The sequence below is a fragment of the Zonotrichia albicollis genome, chromosome 30 (genome assembly GCF_047830755.1).
Source record: "Zonotrichia albicollis isolate bZonAlb1 chromosome 30, bZonAlb1.hap1, whole genome shotgun sequence".
NCBI classification, from domain to species: Eukaryota; Metazoa; Chordata; class Aves; order Passeriformes; family Passerellidae; genus Zonotrichia; species Zonotrichia albicollis.
Window position 1 is genome coordinate 1,624,058 of NC_133848.1, and position 18,847 is coordinate 1,642,904.

Here is an 18,847-nt window from a genome sequence, read left to right on the forward strand (position 1 = left end):
GAGAGATATGCGACCGGCTTCCTGCATCCTCCCCAATCCCGTGTAAGGTCAAAGATCTTTTTAAGGTCTGGTAGGCTCAGTACAGGGGCAGAGGACAATTTAGTTTTCAGATTCCAAAGCTGTTCCTCATCATTTGAGGTCCAGATAACAGGCTCTGATTCTGTCAATTTGTCATATGGAAATTTAACGCTTTTAGTGATTTTATACTGATCAAGCCATAATCTTCAATACTCAAACAAACCTAATAATTTTCTAACATCTCCTTTGGTCTTTGGGGCAGGGATGGACAGAATTCCCAAAATTCAGGAGGCCACGAAAGGCTTAGACAAAATGAAAATGATTCACTATTTTATGGAAGTCTGGCCTAAGTTAAACCTGCAGGGGGAGTGGCCATGGTACGGGACAAGAGATCCATGGATGTGTTCCCAATTAAACCAACACCTGAAAACCCGAGAAAGTCCCAATCTTGAGCAGTTAACATATGCTGCATGTTGGCAGAGGGATACCACTGGCAATGTTATAAAAATCTGTAAACTACAAAAACAGGAGGAAAAGAATGAGGGGAGAGAAGAGGTTAGTTGTTAAGTGGGACTCCCTTGATTACTTACCTCCTCCTCCATTCCCTCCTATTTACCTGGCAAGGCCCCAGGCTCCTCTCCCAGATCCGATTTTACCTCTGGCCTCTCCATCCCCAGAATCAGCAGCCGCTCTGATTCCATTACCACCTCCAATTAACACTCCTATGGTTATTACTCCTACCCTAACCTCAACTCCCTTACCTGCTCCAAACACTACTGTCCCACCTCCGTCTAATCCAGTTATTTCTCCAGTCTCCCCCTCAACCTTTTCAACTGTCTCTCCAGCCCCACCTCCAGTGTCCCTTCCTACGGGTTCAGTTTCTTCCCCTTTACCTACTGCTGTACCATTACCCCCTCCTAACTGGGAGGTGAGCACCTCCATCTCTAACCCAGTTAGTATAAGTCAACTAGCCCCACTCCTCCTGTTTCTTCCCAGAAGGGTAACCTTACGGAGGGACCTTACTGTAATACAAGATCAAAAGCTTCTAAAGTGGAGAAGCTTTTTCCTCTTAGAGAAGTCCCCTTGGGTGGGATACGTAGGGGACTTGGGTTTGTGAATGCCCCATTAACAGCCACTGAAATTTGAGGCTTTAAAAAGGAGTTAGGGGAGTTAGTGGAGGATCTGGTAGGTATATCGAACCAAGTAAATCTATTTCTAGGCCTTAACATTTACACCTGGGGAGAGCTGGACTCTATTTTTAAAATTTTGTTCAGCGCTGAAGAAGTGAGGATGATCAGGGCCACAGGAATGCGGATCTGGGAGTGAGAAAATCGTTCAGGAGATCCCAGTGACCAGAAATTACCCTCACAGGTCCCTGAGTGGGACTCTAATGAAGAGGAAGATGATAGAATGAACATGGAAGAGTATAGGTCTCTGATGGTTAGAGGAATAAAGGAATCAGTTCCCCAAAGTAATAACACAAAACTAGCTTTTGACAGCATGCAAGAAAAGGACGAAACCCCAGCTACTTGGCTTAATAGATTAAAGAGGAACTTCCAATTATATTCCAATAGAAATCCTGATAGCTCGGAAGGCTAAGTACTTCTAAAAGTGCAATTTGTTACAAAATCGTGGCTGGACATATGGAGAAATTTAGAGAAAATGGATGACTGGCAGGAGAAGGGAATAAATGAACTGTTAAAGGAAGCTTTAAGGATATATTTAAGGAGAGAAGAAGAGAAAACTAAAGCTAAAGCTAGAATCATGGTAGTTGTAGCCAGGGAAAGTCTAGGGGAAACCAGAGATCAGCAGGGACAACCATCGAGAATCAGTGAAAATGGATGAAAGTCCTCCTTTGAAACACCCAAAGATAAACCTATACTACCTCCATGGGTGGATACAAACAAGAGACCAGGGGCACCACTGAGTGGCAGGAAATGTTATTACTGTGGAGAGATAGGACACATAAGAAGGGATTGCAATAAACTCTTTTTGGATGAGGCAATGCTAAAAGAACAAGAGGCTCTTGAGAGACTCCTGAGGGATGACAACAAGGGGTGTCAGGGGCTTTACATTTTAGGGGACCCAATGTATCATCAAGAAGAGCCTCTGGTAAACTTTGAAGTCGGTCCCTAAAGTGAGGAATTTGAATTTTTAGCTGATACCGGAGCAGACAGATCAAGTATAACGGAATTACCCGCAGGAGTGATGACTGGGAGAAAGGTCTGTGAGGTGATGGGAGCAGAGGGAAAATCATTTAGAGCCTCCATAGCTGAAAACGTAGAAATTAAAGGAAACGGAAGGCAGTGTGTGGCTGATTTTATCTATTTACCTAATCTAGAAAGTAATTTACTAGGAAAGGACCTACAGGTCCAATTAGGAGTGGGGATTATCCCAAAGGATGGGAGAATGATAGTCCAGATCATGAAATTGACATTGGGAGATACAGAGCAGATAAACCCAGAGGTTTGGGCAGGACCAGGAAAGAGGGACTATCTAGACATCCCACCAATAAGAATCGAAATGCAAAAAGGAATTCCTCCCATTCAAGTAAAGCAATACCCAAGGTCTATTGAGGGAAAAAAGGGACTGACCCCTGTGATTGAGCAGCTATTAGAGGAAGGTATCCTGGAGCCATGTATGTCTCCCCATAACACCCCTATTATAGCAATCAAGAAGGCAGATGGAAAATACTAATTGGTCCAAGACTTAAGGAAAAAAAATAAGAGAACTATAACCAGGCATCCAGTAGTCCTAAATCCCTACACCCTCTTGAGTCAGATCCCAAGGGAGCATGCCTCATTTACTATTATAGATTTAAAAGATGCATTTTGGGCATGTCCTCTTGCTGAGGAATGTAGGGATTGGTTCGTGTTTGAGTGGGAACATCCAGAGAAGAGGAGGAAACAACAATTAAGGTGGACGCGCCTACCCCAAGGATTTACCAAGTCCCCAAATCTCTTTGGGCAAGCCTTAAAAGGGCTTTTAGAACAATTCAACCCTGAGAGCAAAGTACAAATTCTACAATATGTAGATGACACATTAGTATCTAGAGAGGAACAGAATAATGTCAGGGCAACAAGTATACGCCTTTTAAATTTCCTAAGAGCAAAGGGTTTAAAAGTATCTCAGAATAAATTGCAATTTGTGGAAGCACAAGTTACTTATCTGGGACACATAACTGGGAAAGGATATAAGAAATTCAGTCCTGAAAGAATTTCAGGCATACTATCCATACCAGCACCAAAAACTAAGAGAGATGTCAGAAAACTATTAGGCTTATTTGGGTACTGTAAGTTATGGTTAGACCAATATACACAAAGTGTAAAATTTTTATGTGACAAATTAGTAAATGCTGACCCAATAGAATGGAGAATTGAGGATGATGAAAAACTAAATAATTTGAAAGATAAACAATCTTCAGCACCTGTCCTAAGTTTGCCCAATCTGAAAAAAGAATTTGACCTATTTGTAAATACCGAAAAAGGAATTGCTTATGGGGTGGTAGCCCAAGAGTGGGGAGGGTGTAAGAAACCAATTGCTTACATCTCCAAACTGCTAGACCCAGGAGCTAGGGGCTGGCCCGCCTGTATTCAAGCAGTTGCTGCAGCAACCACCTTAATTGAAGAGACTCAAAAACTCACCCTGCGATGTAAAATAAGAATCCATACACCACATGATCTAAAAACAATTTTAAGGCCAAAGAGCCCAGAAGTGGCTTACTGACTCCAGAGTAATAAAGTATGAAATAATCCTAATAGATGCTGATAACCTAGAGCTGGTAACCTCTAAAACTCTAAATCCAGTGCAGTTTCTCTCTGGAGAGCCATTATTAGAACTAGAGCATAACTGCTTGGAACTAGTGGACTTTCAGACCAAAGTTAGGGAAGATCTAGAAAAGCTACCTCTACCTTATGGAAGAAAATTATTTACTGATGGGTCTTCGAGAGTAGTGAAGGGAAAAAGGATGTCTGGATATGCAATATTGAAACTACAGAAAAGGAAGACATGACATTTACCGAGAAGGGCAAACTGCCTTCTAGTTGGTCAGCTCAGTGTTGTGAAATCTATGCCTTAAAGAGGGGACTTGACTTATTGGAAGGGGACCAAGGGACAGTTTACACTGACTCACGGTATGCCTTTGGAATCGTTCATACATTTGGAAAGATTTGGGAGGAACGTGGGTATCTGAACTCCAAAGGAAAAAACTAAGTGCACACAGAACTGATAAGATCAATATTAGAATCTCTACCTAAACCTGCAGAGATGGCAGTGGTACATGTTAAGGGACATCAGAAAGGGAATACCATCGAGGAAAAAGGGAATCAGTTAGCTGACCAAATGGCTAAGGAGGCAGCATTAGACCCAGGGGAGCCAGTGAAATTACTCAGGTTAAACAAAGTGTTAGGCGAAGAAAGGAAAGGAAAACTAGTATTCAGTGAGAAAGAACTAAAAGCAATAAAAAATTTAAAAATGCATTGGGGGAACCAAGGGGAGTGGTTGACACCAGATGGGCATAAATTTTTAAATAAAGCCCTAGTCCAGAAAATGTTAACAGAGATACATGAATAAACCCATTGGGGGGTACAAGGGTTATGTGATCACTATTTAAGAGAAAACGTATGTATTATGTACATAAGTTAGCAAAAGCAGTAACTCAGGGGTGCTTAATTTGCCAAAAACTAAATCAAAAAGTGATGAGGCAGATCATACGACGGGGAAGAGAATTAGCCCAAAGACCATTCCAAAACATTCAAATAGACTGCACTGAAATGCCCCCTGTACAGAGTTGCAAACACTTATTGGTAATAGTTGACCACCTTACTCATTGGGTAGAAGCCTTTCCAACTAGAAAAGAGCCCGGAAAAGCGGAAATAGTAACCAAGATTATCTTAGAATTCTAACATCAATCCCCGATACGAGTTGGTGAACAATATTGATTCAGATAGGGGACCACACTTTATCGCACAAGTATTACATAAAATAATTGAGGCTTTAGGAATAAAACAGAGATTACATACCCCATGGCATCCTTAGAGCTCTGGGAGGGTAGAAAGAATGAATAAAACCCTCACAAATATATTAACAAAATTAATTGCAGAAACGTAGATGAACTGGCTCAAATGTCTACCCCTTGCCCTTTTAAGGATCAGGACAGGACCCTGATCAGATATAGGGGTTTTGCCCTATGAAATGATGTTTGGACTCCCATTTTTAATGACTCCTTATAGTAGTGGGGACTATTTAGAAGGGGAAATAGCTACCTGAAAGTAAATAGAAACCATTGGAAAGACCCTAGAGAGTCTGAGAAAAAGAGGATATCTTCCCCAAACTTCCCCCCTTGATACAGATGTGCACCAAATAAGTCCGGGAGATTGGGTACTAATGAAGTCATGGAGCAATACCCCATTAACTCCAAAATTTGAAGGATCCTTCCAGGTATTACTCATGACGCACACTGCAGGAAGGACACGAGAAAGAGGCTGGACTCACATCACTCGAGTCAAAGGACCGGTACCACCCCCCCCAAACAGCAGACTGGATCCAACAGCACCAGCTACAGACGCTTCCACGTGGGTTGCAATCCCGAACTCGGACAATCTCAAAGTTACCTTTAGAAAGAGACCAAAGGTTGCTTAGAAAGACTGATAAAAGTACAAGAGATATATTAAAATTGTTATACATTTATTCAAGTCATTATTATTTATTGTTATTGTTGTTGACTTATGAATGTAGAATTTTTAGTTTGTGTTGGAGCCTTCGTTTGTTTTGGAGTATATTATGATATAATTGGATTAGAGATTAGAGTGAACATTTTGTTCACTGTTTGGTGTAAAGATTTCATATATTATCATGAATATAGAGAATGGGTTCCTCCATCTCTTTTAAACTGTTCAAGGTTACAAGTTGAAGAGTTATAAGAATTAAATGTTAGTATGATAGCTAAGTTCAAAAGGTTATATCACCAATAGAGTTCTAATAATCTATTTTTCTCCAAGGAAAACCCTGAGGGTTTCAAACCTACTCTTCTACAGAACATTCCTCAGGAGCTATTAAATTGATAGGAAGTGGGAGGAAAGAGAAGGGAGAAAGTTCCCCAATCCTAAGAGGCAAGGCCGGGTGAGATCATGGCAATGGTTCATACTGGACTCTTAGGAGGACTGGTGCTATTCCTGTTTATGGAAAGTATAGGGAGTAAGGAAAATCCATGTACTATCACCCCCTAGACAATGGGGAGAACCTTGTGTCACTGATAAGGGTTCACACCAATGTAAATCCTTATTTTTTAACTACTCCCAGTTATTTACCTGTCAAGAGGATGGGAAAGTCTATTGGATTGCGAGAAGAACTGCCTCATTTCAGCAACGCTTACTTGGAGAATGCCCCATAGGAAAAACTTGGTTTTGTTTTGAGCATGAAAGTAATCAGGAAGGACTGAAAGATCTAATAAAGGAAAGACAATTAACAGTAACCACCAAAACGAATGAAATAGAAATGCCCTTAGGGAAGAACCTATTCCTAGACCTAGTTGAAAGAATTAGTAAGGAACTAAATCTAACCAACTGCTGGGTCTGTGGGAGTACTAAAATGACAGAGATTTGGCCATAGGAGGGAATTAGTTTAGGACCATTAGAAATTCTAAGGTGGGAACAATCAGGACAGAAACCTCACATTTTAGGACAAAGAAGGAAAGAACAATGGGACTTAAAGTAATTGGGGAAGAATTCATAATAAGGGCAGGGAAGAGATATAATACCCCAGAGGAAAAGATGGCATGCAAGAGGTATCTAAAGATTGAAGTCTTAAATGCTAGATGGATTCCTCAAGAGCCAAATCAATACTGGTCCATTGGGAAAAAGGAAAAGGGGTGTGTTTATCATGAAGGGTGTAGGCTGCACAAATGTGCAGAAAAAGGGGTAAACCCCTTCTGGAGAATAAGACAAATATATAAATACTGGGAATACCCTTGGGAAGTCCAAGACATCTTTTGGAAAGCCCCCGATCATCTATTTTGGATTTGTCGCAACACAGCCTATACTACTCTTCCAGGAGACTGGATGGGTAGCTGCACTATAGGCGTCATCAAACCTTCTTTCTTTCTATTGCCGAAGGAATCAGGGTCAAGTTTAGGGGTTCCATTGTATGACAATTTGAGAAAGACTAACCGGAAAAAGAGGAATATAATTGACCTGGGGGGCAAACAAACCTGGAAGGGAAAAATCTGGACACCGGAAGAGTTAATTAACACGTATGGGCCTGCAACTTGGGCCCAGGATGGATCCTGGGGATATCGTACTCCAATTTACATGCTCAATAGGATCATTCGACTCCAGGCAGTACTGGAAGTAGTCTCCAACAGAACATCACTTGTCCTTGACAATATTAATTACCAATTGGCCCAAACTAGATCTGTCATCTACCAAATTCGACTTGCAGTTGATTACTTATTAGCTGATGAGAGAGGGATATGTGGAAAATTTTATTCATCAGAGTGCTGCCTGGAAATCGATGATAGAAGTGAGGTAATAAGAAACATCTCAACAGAAATACGAAAAATAGCATATGTGGGAAATCAGGAGTGGACTCCCCTAATGGACACCAGCTGGTGGGATGATTTTTGGTCTTTTAAAAGGAAATGGTGGAAGAAAGTAATCTTTATAATAGTGGCAGCATTAGTAAGTTTAATATTCTTACCTTGCCTACTCCCATGTTTAATTAGGATTATATCATCTACAATTCAGGCTAGTACACAGGTTTCAGAAACAACTGCTCAAGCCAAAACTAAAATAATGATGATTGAAAGTCAAGAAGGAGAACATAAAACAGCTAAAAGAGTTTAGGACCGGTATCAGAAGTTATGAAAGTTTTATGTCCAAGAAACAGAAATTACAAATTGATGTGGGCTTAAACCCGATAAAAAAGAAAGAGGGGGGATATTGTGAGGAATGAAATCCTGGAGATGAGAGCTCTTTTTCAGAGTTGCTGTTAATGAAGTTGATAAGGTCTTAATTTGAAGTGTTGGTCTGTTGTTAAACATTGAATGTTAGAGTTCTAGGACTTGCCATCAGTTGCCATTGTTAAATGTTGCTATTTTACCCTGTATTTGCATCCCTCCTCATCATAGTCTGTATTTGTACCCCGTGTTAGTCTGTTGTTAAACCAGGAAGGTTAGAATTCTAAGACTTGCCTTTAGTTGTCGCTGTTCGATGTTACTATTTTACCTTGTATTTGTATCTCTCCCCGTCATACTCTGTATTTGTTCCCCTTTCCGTCTCACCCCGTATTTTTATCCATTTCTGCCGGGAACCACTTCCCTGCTCCCCTGCTCCCAGGAGGACTTGCACCCGGACTGAATTCAAATGAGAGGCTGTGGGAACTCTATGAACCCTCTCAAAACAACAAACCAGCACATAAACTTTGACTTTAACCCACTAGAACCACATTAAGTTACCCACTCTTGACCACAGCCAGATCCTGTCCTGTCACCATACCTTGGAGAGTACCCAGCTTAGAGGATACCTTTGGATTACAAACCAGTGTTTGCCTTCCCAAGGACGCTCATGAGGATAGAAGCCCCAGTTCTGCCAAGAGACAAAGATGTTCTCCTTCTTCTCAGCGTCGTCTCGTCCAGTGGGAGCAGTGGCGGTGTGCGCAACCCCTCGGGTTCGCCAGCCAGAGCTGTCTTTAAAAACGGCTTTTTAAAAGGAGCTGGTCTCCTGGTCCTATTTAAAACATTGGAGTCTTTCTGTCATCTTTTTTATCATCTTTTGCAATGAAAGGGTCAAGAGAGGTACTTTGGGGTCCCTGGAGACATTTTTGGGGCACATTTGGGGCCGTTTTGGGTCGGGGAGGGAATTCAGAGAGAACTTGAGGGTCTGGAGGACACTTGCAGGAGCCGAGGCACTTGGAGGGGCACTCAGGGATTCCGAGGGACAGTTCGGGGTCCGGGACAGAACTTGGGGGTCCAGGGGGGGCCTTGGAGGTCAGGGAGGGGAATTTGGGACCCTTCGGGGTCCGGGCGGGCCCTTGGGGGGCTCTGACGGGGATCTCGAGGCGCGGGGTGTGATGGGAGTTGTAGGCGACGGTCTAATACGATTAAAGGGGCCGCGGAGCCTCAGGGGAGTTCGAGGCGCAGCTGCAATGGCTCTCGGTGTAAGCGCGGGGAATGACGGGAGATGAGGTCCCGGCTGGAACAACAGTGGACATGCGCCGCGGAGCATGATGGGAGCCGTAGTCCCGGAGGTGGCTCCAACGCTTTGTTTGGTAGTCCGGGAAGGCTCTTGGGGGAGCCTCCTGCGTCCGAGCCGCGACTTGAGATCCTCGGGGAAACGTAAGCGGTTCGAGAGAACTTGCGGGGAGTTCGAGGACCTCTAACAAGGCTCTTTAGGGTGCGGGGCACGGCAGGAGTTTTAGGCGCAGGACTGTGTTCTGAGGGGCTCTGGGGCCGCGGGGGAGGAGAGGAGATGAGCTCCCAGAAGTGACTATACCGGGCATCTGAGGGGTCGGGAGCACTCAGGGGATCCGGGAACGCTTTTGGGGGATCCCGAAGGGGCGCTGAAGGGGCACTGCGGGATACTGGAGGGTCTGGCGGACACTTCAGGCAAAAAGGGGTGGTGGATCCCGGATGTTCTGTGGAGCGCGGCGCATGACGGGAGTTGTAGTCCCGGCTGCAATAGGGCTGAATCGGGCCGCGGGGCATGACGGGAGTTGTGGCTACCGTAGGCACCATCCCCGAGTCTCCGATCTCTGGCGCTGATTGACATCGAGTGATGACGGGCGGGAGTCTCTGCAAATGGGATATGGCAAAGGCGGGAACAGCCCATTCAACCTCTCCAGTCCCTCCCAGTACAGACCAGTTCATCCCGAGTATAGCTCGGTTCATCCCAAGTAGAACCCAGTTAAACCCCAGTGCCCCTCCACTTCCTCCAAGTACAGCCCAGTCTCTCCCAGTATATCTGAGTTTATTCCCAGTCCCTTCCAGTTCCCTCCAGTGTCATCCACAGGATGCCCCAGTGTCCCCAGTCTTCTCCGCAATGTTCCCAGTGTCCCCAGTATGTCCCAGTCCTCCCCAGTGTCACTCCCAGTGTGTCCCAGTGTCTCCCACAGCGTTCCCAGTGTCCCCAGTATGTCCCAGTGTCTCCCACAGCGTTCCCAGTGTCCCCAGTATGTCCAAGTCCTCCCCAGTGTTTCCAAGGACAGTTTCATTTCTCACGGTGGCCGTGGCAGCCAAACCCAGCAGTGGGGTCAGTGCAGTGCCCATGGCCACAGCGCCTTGCAGTGCCCAGTGCAGCTTGGGCTGATGATCCACCCTCACAGCTGGCCCAGGGCAGCTCTGCAGGGGCTTTGGTGGCACCTGGGGCTGGCACACACCTGAGCAGTGTGTTTGTTTGCAGTAGGGAAACTCAGCAGTTTGAGATTGCTGCAAAAAGTACAAAAAGGGACAACTCCTCTCAGGCTGGGTGCAGCCAGCTCTGCAAGCACAGCAGGGCCCAGGGCAGTGAGGACAGACAGGATGGGGCTGGGCAATGTGGAGCAAGGTTGTCCACAATGGGTCAGAGATCCAGGCAGAGCTTCTGTGAGCAGGCCAGAGCTGCTGAGGAGAGACCCTGGGTCAATATCAATCACAGAATGCTGCAATCACCTCTGCTTTTAACAGTAATTTAATAAAATATACCTTTAAAACAGGAATGTATATTACTGCTCTTTAAAATCTTTCTCCATAACTGGACTAGGAAAACTGTAATGACCCTCTCAGGGCTTTCCTGTTGTTTACATCAGACTCAGTCTTTTTGAGTGTCTTAAAAAAACTTCTCAAGAACTCAAAGGTAAATTTAGACTCCAAATTTTCTTGATGTTTTAATGGGTCCCACTGAGGGACACGACTGCCTGCCTCTGCCTGCCCACACAAAGGCTCCTGCTGGGGGATGTGCTGCTCCACAGCCCTGCCCTGGCAGGGAAATTCCTTTCTGTTTGGGTCCTGTCTGGCTCTCCCTATCTGCCCTTTGCATTAATTCTTTCTTTCTCTGGCTGTTCTCTATTATGCCAAAAGGATCCAGCATCTCTGAAACCTCCCTTCAGTCCCTCCCAGGGCTCCTCTGCTGTCCTCAGTCTCCACTCCACTGAGCACAGAGCTGCTTTGTGCTATACACGAATTTGCTGTTTCAGAGGGTGTCATTTATTCAGGCCTGAGCTCTAGTGAGGGATAACTCCCAACCTCACATGGACATGTAATTCTACCATCGTGTTGCTTCTATAGAGTCACTAAATGTGAATTACAATTTATCCATTTCCATAAAACCCACCCCAAGTTCCCAGATTCATTCCTTGTTTTCTCTGTCCCTGCACCTTTGAACCAGATGTCTTCTCTTCCAACCATCCTTGCTGGGAAAGCAGCCCCTGCATGCCTTGTTCCTGTGGTGAGAGTTCACAGGCAGGTTAAAAATTGAATGAACCCTTTTGGTATCAGCCCCAGGCTATGTGTAGGCAGGCAGAGGCAGGCAGGAGGCAGAGCTGTCAGCAAAGGAAGGGCCCAGCCAGGTGGGGCAGCCGGGGGATGCCAACAGCCTGCAGGGACAGAGGCGCAGGGCAGGGACACCGTAGCACAGCCTGGGCTGCACAGGGCACAGGGATGGGCAGCAGCTGCAAGACAGCCCTGCCAGAGCCAACTTGGGCAGCACTTTGGCCATGCCTGCTGGCCCTGGGCCTGAGGCAGGAGCAGGAGACAAGTGACCCTTGCAGGGCTGGGGCCTCAGTGCCTCCTTGTCCCTGCTCAGCAGCCTGGCAGGGGCCGCCCCATGCTCCTGCCCTTGGCATTGCATATCCCCACATGCCAGTGCCTATCCCGGGAAGAGCCCTGAGCAAGGAGGGAGGGACAGGATCTGCCTGGCCAGGGGCTGGGGCTCAGGCCTTGGCCCTTTGCATTCCTCAAACCCATCCACCTTTGCGCAGAACCAGAGACACCTTTCCCTTGTTTGTCCCCAGCTGCCATCACTGCCTCCAGTGTTCTGCTCTAAGTGGAACCTGGGCACACTTTTCCAGTTGTGTCTCTCAGTGGGACCCATTAAAACTTCAAGAAAATTTGGAGTCTAAATTTAACTTTGTGTTCTTGAGAAGTTTTTTCAAAACACTCTCAAGGACTGAGTCTGATGTAAACAACTTGAAAGCCCTGAGAGGGTCATTAAAGTTTTCCTAGTCCAGTTATGGACAAAGATTTCAAAGAGCAGTAATAAAATATACATTCCTATTTTAAAGGGTGTATTTTATTTAATTTCTCCTAAGAGCAGAGGTGATTGCAGCATTCTGTGATTGATATTGACCCAGGGTCTCTAAGGGTGTATTTTATTAAATTTCTCCTTAGAGCAGAGGTGATTGCAGCATTCTGTGATTGATATTGACCCAGGGTCTCTCCTCAGCAGCTCTGGCATGCTCACAGAAGCTCTGCCTGGATCTCTGACCCATTGTGGACAACCTTGCTCCACATTGCCCAGCCCCATCCTGTCTGTCCTCACTGCCCTGGGCCCTGCTGTGCTTGCAGAGCTGGCTGCAACCCAGCCTGAGAGGAGTTGTCCCTTTTTGTACTTTTTGCAGCAATCTCAAACTGCTGAGTTTCCCTACTGCAAACAAACACACTGCTCAGGTGTGTGCCAGCCCCAGGTGCCACCAAAGCCCCTGCAGAGCTGCCCTGGGCCAGCTGTGAGGGTGGATCATCAGCCCAACCTGCACTGGGCACTGCAAGGGGCTATGGCCATGGGCACTGCACTGACCCCACTGCTGGGTTTGGCTGCCACGGCCACCGTGAGAAATGAAACTGTCCTTGGAAACACTGGGGAGGACTGGGACATACTGGGGACACTGGGAACGCTGTGGGAGACACTGGGACACACTGGGAGTGACACTGGGGAGGACTGGGACATACTGGGGACACTGGGAACATTGCGGAGAAGACTGGGGACACTGGGGCATCCTGTGGATGACACTGGAGGGAACTGGAAGGGACTGGGAATAAACTCAGAGTTATTGGGAGGGACGGGGCTGTACTGGGAGGGACTGGAGGGGCACTGGGGTTGTACTGGGTTCTACTTGGGATGAACTGAGCTGTACAGGGGTTGTATTGGTCTGTACTGGGATTGAACTGATCTGTACTCGGGATGAACTGGTCTGTACTGGGAGGGACTGGAGAGGTTGAATGGGCTGTTCCCACCTTTGCCACATCCCATTTGCCGAGACTCCCGCCCGTCATCACTCGAAGTCAATCAGCGCCAGAGATCGGAGACTCGGGGACGGTGCCTACGGTAGCCACAACTCCCGTCATGCCCCGCGGCCCGATTCAGCCCTATTGCAGCCGGGACTACAACTCCCGTCATGCCCCGCGCTCCACAGAACATCCGGGATCCGCCTCCCCCATATGTCCCTTAAGTGTCCCCCAGAACCTCCAGTATCCCGCAGTGCTCCCTCAGCGCCCATTCGGGACCCCCAAAAGCGTCCCCGGATCCCCTGAGTGTTCCCGACCCCACAGATGCCCTGTACAGCCACTTCTGGGAGTTCATCTCCTCTCCTCCCCCGCGGCCCCAGAGCCCCTCATAACACAGTCCTGCGCCTAAAACTCCTGCCGTGCCCCGTACCCTAAAGAGCCTTGTTAGAGGTCCTCGAACTCCTCGCAAGTTCTCTCGAACCGCTTACGTTTCCCCGAGGATCTCAAGTCGCGGCTCGGACGCAGGAGGCTCCCCCAAGAGCCTTCCCGGACTACCAAACAAAGCGTTGGAGCCACCTCCGGGACTACGGCTCCCATCATGCTCCGCGGCGCATGTCCACTGTTGTTCCAGCCGGGACCTCATCTCCCGTCATTCCCCGCGCTTACACCGAGAGCCATTGCAGTTGCGTCTCGAATTGCCGTGATGCTCCGCGGCCCCGTTTAACCGTATTAGACCGTCGCCTACAACTCCCTGCAACCCTCGCGCCCCAGAGATCCCAGTCAGAGCCCCCCAAGGGCCCGCCCGGACCCCGAAGGGTCCCAAATTCCCCTCCCTGACCTCCAAGGGCCCCCCTGGACTCCCAAGTGCTACCTAGGACCCTGAACTATCCCTCGGAATCCCTGAGTGCCCCTCCAAGTGCCCACCCGACTCCTGCAAGTGTCCTCTAGACCATCTAGTTCTCTCTGAATTCCCTCCCAGACCCAGAACTGCCCCAAATGTGCCCCAGAAATGTCTCCATGGACCCAAAATGGTGTTTTTTACCCTGTCTGTGAAAATGATAAAAAAGATGAGAAAAGGATTTAAAATAGGACTAATTAACATAAAGGAGAAATCAAGAGCCACACTGGACAGTGAATTAATGAAGGGAATCGTGTTACTTGGAACCAATGACCAATACATTTTTAGCTTGCTAAAATGGTATGGGTTTTTTAATATAAACATTCAAATTTGGTAATACAAATATAGAATAATAATACTATAAATAAGAAAAATAATTATAATTTTTAAAATTTGGTTAATTTTCTTTTAAGGGGAGATGAATAATTATTTTTATGTTTTGCGATGTCAGTCTGTAAGAGACGGTCCAAAGATCCCTCATCTGCCTCACAGCTGCCGTCAAGGCCAGAGATTGAAGCCCTCCCCAAGGACTGAGACTGAGACCCTTCAAATTCTAACCCAGGGGTGCTGGCCTGACTGGAGCGGGATGTGTGCCATGGGAAGCAGGAGGTTTCCCATAGGAACCAGTCCTGAAACAACGGGACCCGCTCACTGCTGGCACCGGTTGGTGCTGTTCAGAACTGGACTGTCTGTGCCTTTTCCCAATTGATTTATTCTCCACTGTGCCCTCCATGTGCCGTCCTGCTCCCCTCCCAGTGGTAGATTATAATAGAGCCCTGAGTTAACCAAAGACTTTGAGACTCTCCCCGACATGACCAGATGGAACTATTGGCTGGACCACGAGGATCCCTCTGCCGGCAGCTATTCCCCCCCTCCTTTTCTCTGTCTCTCTATCCTTTATCCCCATTCTAATCCTTCTGCTGCATCTGCTGTGGGCACTCAATAAAAGGTGCATTTGTTTTGGTTAATACTGAAAGTCCCCTGCTGTGTGTCTTTGCACCCTGAGATCAGTGAAATGAACCATCGTGACCCCCCTTGTACCAGGGGATGGTGACACGGCCTGATGGGGTTGCTGCCCACAGCGTGTGAACGTGATCTTCTTGGTGGCGACTGCACTGGTTCATCTGCTCTTGCTTTCTGGTCTCCCTATACCAGAATTACCTATGGCACCTGCTTTTGTTATATTCTGATTCTCTGCAGTTCCCTCAATAGTCAGCCCTTTGTAAGTTCACTCTTGGAATAGGGGATCATCACCTCCCCATCATATCGAGTGCATTCGAATGCACTTGAATGCATTTTACCTGCATTCCAAATATGGTCCCTGTTTTTGATTTACTGTGGATTCTCTGTTTGTATTTTCTACCTCTGTTGAGGCTGGGATTGATGGTACTTGAGATGATATTTGGCGTTCAGATTCAGGTAGTTTTTGTTTCTTGTCAGTGACACAGCCTCACAACCATGAGTTCTGCAGCCTTTCATCTAAGGCAAAAAATGGCTCCCTGTCTCTTGTTACAAGGCCTGGATGGTAGAGAGGAGACCATGGTGATACTGGGGATCCATGGAGACATGGTGATACTGGGGATCCAAGGAGACCGTGGTGACACCATGGACACTCATGGAACCATGGGCATTGTGAACACAGCAGGGCTTCATGGAACCAAGGAGTCAATTGGGACTCTACCAAACCTCAAGGAACCAAGGGCCCATTGTGACACTGGAGAACTTCAGGGAACCAAGAGTCTCTTGTGACACAGGGGGGGGGGTACTCATGAAACCATGGAGACCATTTTGAAACTTCAAGGCCTGATGGAACCAAAGAGTCATTCTGGCACTTCTGAGCCTTGGAACCAAAGGGACCACAGTGACACGGTGGGGCTCTGTGGAACCAAGGGGCCATGGTGACATTGTGGAGTGTCATTGAACCAACTGTCCACCGTGACACTGCTGGGCCTGATGGAATCATGGACACCATTGTGACACTGCAGGTTGTCATGGAAGCAAGGGGCCATTTTCACACTCTGGGGCCTCTTGGGATCCAAGGGCAGTTGTGATACCATGGAAATTATGGCAACTGTGGCACCATGAAACCAAGGAGACCATTGTGATACTACAGGACCCCATGGAACTAAGGATTCATGGAACAGTGCAGGACACATGGAACCGAGGGGCCATTGTGAAGCTATAGAACCAAAATTGCCCATTGTGACACTGTGGGCCCCCGTGGATCCAAAGGTCCATTTTGACATTGCAGGGCCCCATGGAATCCTGGAGACCACTGTGAAACTTTAGGGCCTTGTTGAATTAAGTGGCCCTGCAGGGCCTGATGGAACAAATGAGACCCCATAGAACCAAGGGTCCATTGTGACCCTGTAGTCCCAAGATGTTGTGGGTTGACCCAGGCCAAATGCCAGGCATCCATGTGGGCTGCTCACTCACTCCCCTCTGCAGCTGGAAAAAGAGAATTTAATAAAGGGTTCATGGGTTAGGATAAGGACTGGGCAAGATCACTCATCAAATACTGTCCTGGGAAAAACAGACTTAGCTTAGAGATATGAAATTCATTTATTACTAACAAAGTCAGAGCAGGAAAAGGGGAAATAAAATAAGCTCCTCAGCTCCCTCCTTCCAGATCTACCTCCCACCCCAGCAGTGCAGGGAGACAGGGAATGGGGGTTATGGTCAGTTCATCACCCATGGCTTCTGCCCCTGCTCAGGGAGAGGAGTGGTTCCCCTGCTGCACCGTGGGTCCCTCCGAAGGGAGACAGTTCTGCAGGAGCTTCTCCCATGTGAGTCCATTTCAGGGGCAACAGCCCTCTGCAAACTGCTGCAGTGTGAGTCCATGCCAGGGACAACAGTCCTTCCCAAACAGCTGCAGCATGGGTCACTCTTCCAGGGGTGCATACCTGCAGGGACAGGCTGCTCCAGCCTGGGAGCAGGGCTCCTCTCTCCATGGCTCTCCTACAGGGTGCCTGGGTCTCCAGGGCCTGGAGCACCTTCTGCCCCTCCTTCTGCACTGACCTTGATGTCTGCAGAGTTGTTCTTCTCACACGTTCTCCCTCTGCTCTCCTCTGACTGGAGTTTAAACTGCACCACAATCTCTATTTTGATTTCTTTTTCAATCTGGTATCACAGAGGCATTGCCACCATTTGTAACTGGCCCAGCCTTTGCCAGCAGCAGGTCCATCTTTGGAGCCACCAGGAATTGGCTGTGCCAGACACGGTGGAAGCTTCCAGCAGCTTCTCACGGGAGCCATCCCTGTGTCCCTCTGTGAAATACAAAGCTGTGTTTCGTGTCAGGTACATACAGGCAATGTGGTATTTGTGGTTGTAATTTGTGTGGAAACCGACCATGGGACAGGTATAAAGATGAATTCTAATAATTACTGAGGAAAGCAAAGCTTGAAAGAAGGCCTTTGAACCTAACTTTTGTTCGTAATTATCCTTGATAAGCCTTAAAGTGATATAGGAGCATTTGAATTAACGCTTTTAGGATATTGCTTTTTGACAGGAACTTTCTGCTTGTAGATAAGCCTTAAAGAGTTTTGCAATAACAATAACCTTTTGAAGTAATTTGAGAATACTGCTTGTAGTAAGGATCTTTGAAACTATAGCTTTAGAATATATAAAAGGAAACATGCTTATCTCACACCTTAACAAAACTGTGAAAAGCAGCATGAGAAAGGAAAATGAACATCAACTCAAGGATTTATGGTTTCGACCAAGGGTAGCTGGACATCACTGTTATGAGATTTATAGTCCTTGCAATTAAAAGGTGGACCCACATCTGGAATCTGGACCACATCGTCTGGGAGATTTCTTCCTTCTTTCGGAAACCGAACCACCACCATCTGAGGATACTCCTTTCTGGGATACATCCTGAGAAAAATTAATTCACAATAGGTATAGAATTGGGATGTAAAAATTGGGAATAGAAACTGCTGAGAAAGCTGATGAATACCCCTATAAATACCTGTAACACTCAATTATCAGTGTGCCGTTGGAGGGAAAACTTCCCCCACCGTACCCAGTGCTGTATTGCTCATGCTTTACCATATTAATTAATAAATTGATTGCTGCTTGAATATTGGCCTAGTCAAGCTTCTCATTTATAACACAGTGCTCAGTGGCTGCTCGAGAGGTCTCTGTACCTCATGCCCTGGGAATGCTTGGGAGGGGCTGGAGGGGTTGTCCCTGTCCCTGTACCCCCAGGCCATTCCCAGGGGGTCTCCATCATTCTCACCCCAGGGAATGCCTGGGGGGGTCTCCCTCCCTCTCACCCCTGTGCCAGGGGGTGCTCGGGGCAGTCTCTGTCCCTCTCAGCCCAGGGGATACTCGGGGGTCTCTGTCCCTTCACCCTGGGGGATGTTCGGGGGGTCTCCATCCCTATGGCCTCAGGCAATGCCTGTGCAGGGCTGGGGACCAGGGCTCTGTGTCCCTCTCACCGCTGAGGGTGCTCGGGCTGGGGGGGCTCTCTGACCTTCTCACACCTGAGTGAAGGTGCAAATGAGACCATGGGAACGCAACCTGCGGATCTGCTCGAACTTGGATTGTACTGAACAAGAAATGGAAAGGAGTGAGGGAGAGAAATAAATCAGAAATGTTCTCAGAGAGAAAGAAATATGAAAAGGCTCCGGCCCCAACTCCGCAGCTCTTGGGGACACCCGCAGGGCGCAGCGCCTTTCACAATTCCAGCCAATCAGAGGAGGTGCTAACCAAGTTCCAGCCAACCAGAGCTTTTC

General features: G+C 47.3%; 1 long non-coding RNA gene across 2 annotated transcripts; it reads right to left on the bottom strand.

Annotated features, from left to right (window-relative positions):
• Positions 1–790: 790 nt before the first annotated feature.
• LOC141725713 (uncharacterized) lies at positions 791–13,812 on the bottom strand. Of its 2 annotated transcripts, none has more exons than XR_012577417.1 (2): positions 13,699–13,812; positions 791–8,741 (listed from the first exon to the last, which is right to left on the bottom strand). It is a non-coding gene; the product is annotated as an uncharacterized LOC141725713 (long non-coding RNA). The 2 variants fall into 2 exon arrangements; XR_012577416.1 differs by having other exon boundaries at positions 13,641–13,795.
• Positions 13,813–18,847: the final 5,035 nt, after the last annotated feature.